Below are 7,386 nucleotides of genomic sequence, written 5' to 3' on the forward strand. Positions count from 1 at the left end.
GTTTCTTACACTCCCCACCCCAGATGGCAGCCTAGCCAGAATCATTTTCTCCTCACTCTCAGCCAGGACTCTCTTCTAGGTTCTGAGTTCCAACTCAGGCTTGGCTGGACCCAGGCCCCAAGAGTGTCTCTGGGTTACACCTTCTCTCCATCGCTCTCTTGTCTCTTTCAGTCCTGCTTTGCGTGGGCTTCCTTCTCAAGTGTACTTTCTACGTGTGGCAGTGGCCACAGGCAGTCCCAGGCTTATGAGTTAAGAAGGAGAGAGAATGTCTCTCGTTAGTTCAGGCAAAAGCTCACAGGGCAGATTCCCATGGATTCTGAAGGCCATGAGCTCAGGTGACAGGTGTCCTGATTGGCCACCAGCTCTTGTGCCCACCCCGGAGCCAAGGGCAGAGTCATCTCTTCCGGTCCACATGGACTGAGAGAGGCTGATTAGTGGTTGTTACCAAAAGGAAGGGGAAAGGATGCTGGGTGAGCTAAGACAGAGGCATTGAGGACTCTATTCTATAGAGGAGGAAAGAAGGGTCACACAGGAGATTACTTGCACATGGGTCTGAGACTGAGAGTCTGAGTTTGGGAAAGGGTAGACAGGACCCCAGTTTGGTAAGCATGGGTGTTGGGGCTCTGAATAGGCCGCCACGGCAGGCAAGATGTGGCAGAGGTAGGTGGGCAGGTGAGTAGGTCCATGAAGGGCCCATTGGAGGGTGGGGACCCTTCCAAGGCCTTTCAGATCACTTAATGCAAGAATGGGGGCAGCGATTATGCCAATACCACTCAGTGGGGGCCAGCCCCACTGCCTCAGTCTCTCTTGCAGTGCAGGCTCCCCGCCCCGAGGGAATAAAGTCTTTCCCAATTATAGGTCAGAGACAGGATTGGAAAGGGCTCTGCATGGAAGCCATACGCATTAGTTAGGACAGACGATTGCAAGGGACAGAAATGCAACTTGACTAACTTGGGCAAAAAGGGGAATTTATTATGAGGACCCAGGGAGTTCTGGCCCTTTAGGACAAGAAAAGTGGCAGAGGTTCAGGAAAGCAAGACCCTTAGGATTCTTTCTCTCACTGTCTCTTATTTCTGCTTCTGTGTACCCAAATTCTTCCTGTCCTGGAAAACGTGGCAGCCAACAGCTGGAAAATTATCCTTCTCACAGCTTCAATTTCTTTCTATCTCAGAACTCCTCTCTGATGGTTGCAAGAGGAGTCTCATGCACAAATATCTCAGGGAAGGAATTCATCGACTTCATTCATTCCTTGACTTCATTGGCTCATCTTAGGTCAAAGCCCAAGGCTGCAGGCAGTGGACATGACCTGGAAGCAGATCATTCCAGAACAAGGGACAGAATTACCTGGATGTCATTGGGGGAAGGCAGGTTTCAGAAAGAAGGATGCTAACTCCTACCCCACCCACCCAAACAGACCCTGTCAAGGGTGAATTGGGCCTTGACTGGCTGAGCAGGCTAGATCTGGCCTGCAGTCACACTTTTCTTTGTTGGACACAGTGTTTAAAAAAAGTGTAAAGTAGTTGCCAACATTTAAAAGTCAGGAAGTTTCATGCTAACATTTCCTTTTCTGGCTCCTCTTTAAAAATCAGAATCTTTGGTCACACTGCACACTGGGCCTGAAGTGTGAACATGTCCAAAATCACCAACTTCACAGCTTCAGCAGACGCCCTACTTGCAGGAGCTCCTATAGACCGGTCTCAGAAGGGACCAGTCCTCCTCAGAGAGGAAGATGCCTCTAGTGCTGTGCAAGGGCTCCCATCCTGGGCTGCCGAGGAGGAGCCTGAGGTTCAGAGAGGGTAAGAGAGACTTCTGCTCTCAAACCCAGATCCTTTCTCACTGGGCTCCCCAGGACTTATTACATAAGTGTTTATGTACATTCACTCTTTCCATCAAGGAGCTGAGAAGGTTTCAGCTTTGGGGTCTCCAGATATGGGGCTCAGAAGGAAAAATACTAACTCTGACTTCTGCTCTAATACTGCTCCTGTTACTGTCTGAGCTTCCTGGCAGCCAGAGGGAAAGGGGACACAAAGGGGTCACATCATTCTCATTATGTGATATAAATCAATACATTGGCCCTTAATGTGTGAGAAGGTTTCTGGTTCTGCATACTAAAAATAAATGTCTTAGCAGGGATGTTAAGAGCTACACAGCAGACTGTGTCCTCAGCAGGTTTTACAAGCAGGAGGATGGCCCAGATGGCAGAGCCAACAGAAAGAGGCCAGTGCCCAGGGAAGCAGGATTTTTCCATCTGCCGGGGCATCCCAGAGGACCAGACTGGAGAAACTTGAGATCAAGGCCCGACACAAGGTAAATCCTATAAAACTGTTAAAGTGCATGTTCTCGGGCGTGTTTTCTTAGCTCTCGGAAGCTCAACTCAATTCTACAGGCGTGTAGAATTGTGTGCCAGGCGTGTTGGGAGTCACAGAGGATTAAATCCCAGATGGATTTCCCCTGCCAGCACTTGGCATTGTGCTCAGCTCATGGCAGGTTCTCCGTAGACAGCTGGCTATTCTTACGTCACTCATGTCCTGTGTTTCACTGGGTTATGTCAAAGGAGATAGTGGGGACAAGAGTGCTGTATGAAGGCTGGACTTCCTATAAACCATCCTTTTGAAGTCTATAGAGGCTTGTCAAGCACCTACCCCACCCAGGCCCTCTCAAAGCCTGGCTCTTTTCCCACTCTCCTGCCCAGGGCTTATGACGTAATTGTTTATTTATACCCCATTCTTTCCAAAAAAGACCCAAGAAGGTTTCAGCTGAAGGGCCCATATACTTGGCGCTAAGGGGGAAATGTGCCAACTTGGACTCCTACTGGAGCCTGGGCCATGCACCAAGACCACAAAGACAAAGAAGAGAAAGGCCTGGAATTGAAAGAACTCACAACCTAGAGGCGTAGGCAGATGTGTTAGACAAATTACAAAATCGTAATTGCAGCAAGAGAAATATGTATGAGAAACTAAAGACAAACTGAAGAAGGGCCTAACTCCTGGGCAAGGAGGCTGTCAGGGCAGGCTTCCTGGGGGTTGTGACTCCTGAGCTGGGTTTTGAAGGCTAAATAAGAGTTTTCCCCTGTATGGGGCAGAGGAGTTACAAGTCCAAATTCACAGAGGCTGGAGAGACTCCAGCCCTTTCTGAGATCTGGGAGTCGTGTTGTGTGGCTGAAGCACAGACTGCCAGAGAATAAGTGATGGGAAAGGAAACTGAACAATCAGAAAACTGGAGAAAGGTAGATGGTGAGGGGCTTGGTGTGTCCCAAAAAGAGTGTGGACTTTGGGTTGTGGGGATGTACTAAAAGTTTTTAGCAGAGAGAGGCAGGAAGAGCTTTGCATGTTGCCACTCGGACACAGAGTGGAGGGCAGATTGGTTGGAAAAGCAATTTGGAGGCAGAGGAGGCTGTTGGGGAGCTGTGGAAATATTCTTGCAAGGCAGAATGAGGGCAGGGGCAGAGGGGAAGGGATAAATCTGAGAGATGTTCAGCATGCTGAATTGACAAAATTTGGAAAATGTCTGCAGTTTTAAAGGTGAGAGAGAGGGAGTGTAAGCACTGGTGAAAGCAATTAGGTGAATGTGATGCTATTCACTGATTTGAGAAGTGGAGAAGGGACAGCTTAGGGGAGGCTCTCCCGGGCATGTGGCAGGATTGCAGTTTCCACCTTCCTGTGGTTGGTCTCGGCCATGCGACCTGAGCAACAAGCGGCCAGCAGAAGTGAAGCATGTGATTTCCTTCTAAATGCGCTTGCTGGTACAAGGTCCTCCAGAGCTCCGTTTAGCACAGTGACCGCCATATGTCGGCTGGTGGCTGTCCTGATGGCGTGGGTCCTGAGTGACCATGGCGAGCAGAGGGCCCCACCACCCTTGTGTCAGCCTCAATGGACATGAAGTGGGAACGAGGAATGAACGTTGCTGTTTGCAGCCACTGAGATCTGGGGCTTATTTGTAACAGCCTCATAACAGCCCATTCGTACCGACGGAGATGCGGAATGAGTTTGGCTGGTCTGGTTTGACTGCATGGAGCACGGAAGGATGTGAGTGCTGCCCGGAGAGCACTGAGTTCACGGGAAAGCCGTGAGATTTGGAAGTCACCTGCAAATTGGCAATGACAAAAGGCTATGAAGCAAATGAAACTAGCCAGGTAAATTATTTATTTTTGAAAGTCTGTATTTTGAGCACATTTGCACAACTGTATGGATATCCCTACATCTCACCTGCCAACTAACTGTTCGAGCAGTTAGTACCAACAGCCTCTGCTATCACGTGCACTTCACAGGTATGAGCTCATGAACTCCTCATTACAGCCCTGTGGGGTGAGAACTAATTATTATTTCCATTTTACACGCGGGGAAACTGAAACTCGAAGAGGTTAAGTGACTTGGTCAGAGCCACCACAGCGTAAGTGGCGGGCAGGGGCCTAAGCACGAGCAGCTGCCTTCTAGCCTGAGCTCTGATTCACCACATTTTGCTCTCACTGTCCTAAGGGGTTGGAAATGGGGTCCCATGCTCAGAATTCCTCAGGCCCGTCATACCATCCAATCCACCACCCCAGTGGCAGCCCCATTGCTATCTTTGCTCCTTCATGGGCCTGTGGAAAAGGAAAGAATCTCACATCGACTTGGTACCCGCCACATGTCAGCACTTTCCATCCATCATCTCTCGCTGTCCTCGCAACATCTTTGAGGGACAGAGAGCATCCTGAAAAGTGTCCTTGAAGGCATCCAACCAGTAGGTGGCAGTAGACTCAAGGACCCGCAGACTTAAAAATCTTTGTGAGAACTTTTGGCTCCTGTGGCTACTTCTCTTTGGAGTTTCCTAAGTCATTCATTACATGGGACAGAGGCATGAAGGTATGGCTTTTCAAGGAATGCGTAGTCCCAGAGAGAGGACCTGATGACCTCACCCTGCCAGTTGCCACCTTCTCCAGGATGCCTTCCTTGACTCCAACATCTACTTTCCCCATTTACAGCCTTAGTGCTGTGCTGAAATTTTGTTCATGTCTTCTCATCTCAGGCCCGTGGGTTCCCTGATGCTGGGCAGGGTCTCTGTGGAAGCATACCTGAATGAATGGGGCTGGTCTCCCAAGAAATCCCTCCAGAGGCTGCCTGTCTGAAATGCTCTGGGATGTTTTGCAGAGTCCTGGGTACTTTCCTTTCCTACCATCTGGGAGCTGTCAGGGAAGGGAAGGGCGGGTGCGTCTGGGATGGGCCCAGGGCAGCAGATTGGGATGCCGGAATGCGCAGGGTCTGGTGTAGGAATGGCTGCAATGCTCGGACTCCAGCCCCGGGGGGCGGCACAGGCTTCTCATTGTTCTACCCCCTCAGCTCAAGCTGGCAGGGCTGGGAAGAGGGTGGGAGGAACCAGCTTTGCAGAAGGGCAGAGGCTGCACAGAGAGCCCTGGGTAGGCAGAGCCCGCCTCCCCTGCCGAGGTAGGAGGGGCCCAGAGCTTGGAGACTGGAGACCAGGGTGTCCCGGTTAGTCTGGGTGATTCACTGGGTGAACCTTGGCAAGTCCATTTCCCTCTGTTCCTACAGGTGGACACAGTTGGAAACGGATGTGGAAGTCAAAACAAAGCATGCAGGAGAAATAAAAAAGGAAACCCAAATTACAAGACAACAAATTTAACAGCTAACATGGCTTACGCTCTTATTATTTGGTTGATATTGCACTAGCACTTCCGGTACATACTTACAACTATACATGTGGGTTATTAGTACTGTCAAATATTTCTGGCTCTCCAGCTCTTGATTAGTGGGAGGGTTGTATCTTCCTGCCTCCTGGTGATGGGTGGGGCCATGTGACTAGCTGTGGCCAAAGACTTGTGAGCAGAAATGTGGGTCTCTTGCAGGCCAAAGCCTTAAGGGCTAATGCATGATTCACCACTCTCTCCCTCTCCCTGCCATGATGACCAGAGAAGCTCCAGAAGATGCCGCTCCACTAACCTGGGTCTCAGAGGGAAGACAGCATGCAGCAGCGCGCCAGCCGGCCTAAACCACGATGGACCGGAGGCATGAACGAGAAATAAACCTTCGTGTTATAAGCCACTGGGATTTGGGAGTCATTTGTTACTACAACTGAACTTAACCCATCCTGACTGATACACACCCCACTTTACAGATGAGGAAACTGGAGGTCAGAGAGATTAAATGACTTTTAAAAAAAATCACACAGCTGTAATAAACTTAGATTTGAGAGACCCCAGAGTCTATGCCACTTTTCTGGGAGGCCATTACGATATATATACACATATTTTTTTCCTTGAACAGGGTCCCCTTCCAGGTTTGTCAATTTTTCCTTCGTGCAGTCACGAAGCGGTCATTGCCACTTTGGGCCACTGGAGGGCACCAGAACCCAAGCTTGTAATTGCTGGGCAATGTCTTCTCCCCGCACCCCCCCCCCACCCCCCCCCACCCCCCCCACCCCCCCCCCACCCCCCACCCCCCGCTGCTTAACACTGGGGGAGGAAGCAGAGCACATGGGTGGGCGGAGCACAGAGACAAGCAAGACTCAGCCTTTGCTTTCCAGGCCCTGAGAGCCTGGTTGGGGAGCGGGATGGAGGAATTCTAGCTCTTTAAATTCAAAGAGACCACACGAGGATATCTGGTCTCTATTTCACAAGGCAGATGATGGCCAGGAGAGCAAGTGACTTGACGGAAGTTGTACATCTCGTCCTTGGCTGAAGTGAGGAAAGAACCCAAGACCCTACCTTTGGCCGAGGGATCCTACACCTCCCAGAGATAATGCAACCCCCAATCCCTGTCCAGGTAGAACTGGGCCAACCCCTCTCCCAGCCACTTCTGTTCTCCCTTACCCTGGGCTGGGTCTCAGGGCCTCAGAGCCAGGAGGGGAGGGGGGAAGAACTCCTGACAGCTCCCCTCCCCCACTCCCTGGGTGCAGCAGCAGGTTGCCCTGGTAACCAAAGCACAACCACATTTGAAAGCCTAAAGCTTGAGGGAGTGGGAATGGATGAGAAGAGGGGAGGGGCTTAGGTCTACAGGCTCATTTATTCATTCATTCGTTCATTCATTGTGCAGAAACTTACCAAGGCTGATTCTTGCCAGGACCTGGGATCCAGGGAAGAATAAAGTGCTGGGCTTGAAGAACTGTGCTGTCCAATGCGGTAGCCACATTTAAAATGAAAGAAAATCTAAAATCCAGTTCCTGAGTCACTGCAGCCACATTTTAAGTGCTCAGTAGCCGCCTGTGGCTAGTGGCTAACGTATTGGATGACACAGATAATAGAACATTTCCATTATCGCAGAAAGTTCTATTGGACGGTGCAGCTCCAGCTGCTCACTCCCTAAAGAAAGCAAGGCACTGGGAGAGAGCCCGAACCACATGGTGTGGTGTGAGCTGCAATTTCCTCATCAGAGCAAAGCAGGTGATGAGGCGAAG

The 7,386-nt window shown here is 50.5% G+C and overlaps 1 long non-coding RNA gene across 1 annotated transcript; it reads right to left on the minus strand.

The window, feature by feature from the left end:
* Positions 1–959: 959 nt before the first annotated feature.
* On the minus strand, positions 960–6,881 carry LOC143691062 (uncharacterized). The gene is made up of 5 exons (XR_013179332.1): positions 6,803–6,881; positions 5,934–5,978; positions 4,206–4,297; positions 3,966–4,083; positions 960–1,306 (listed from the first exon to the last, which is right to left on the minus strand). It is a non-coding gene; the product is annotated as an uncharacterized LOC143691062 (long non-coding RNA).
* Between the last annotated feature and the right edge of the window lie 505 nt (positions 6,882–7,386).

The sequence above is a fragment of the Tamandua tetradactyla genome, chromosome 7 (genome assembly GCF_023851605.1).
Source record: "Tamandua tetradactyla isolate mTamTet1 chromosome 7, mTamTet1.pri, whole genome shotgun sequence".
Taxonomy (NCBI): Eukaryota; Metazoa; Chordata; class Mammalia; order Pilosa; family Myrmecophagidae; genus Tamandua; species Tamandua tetradactyla.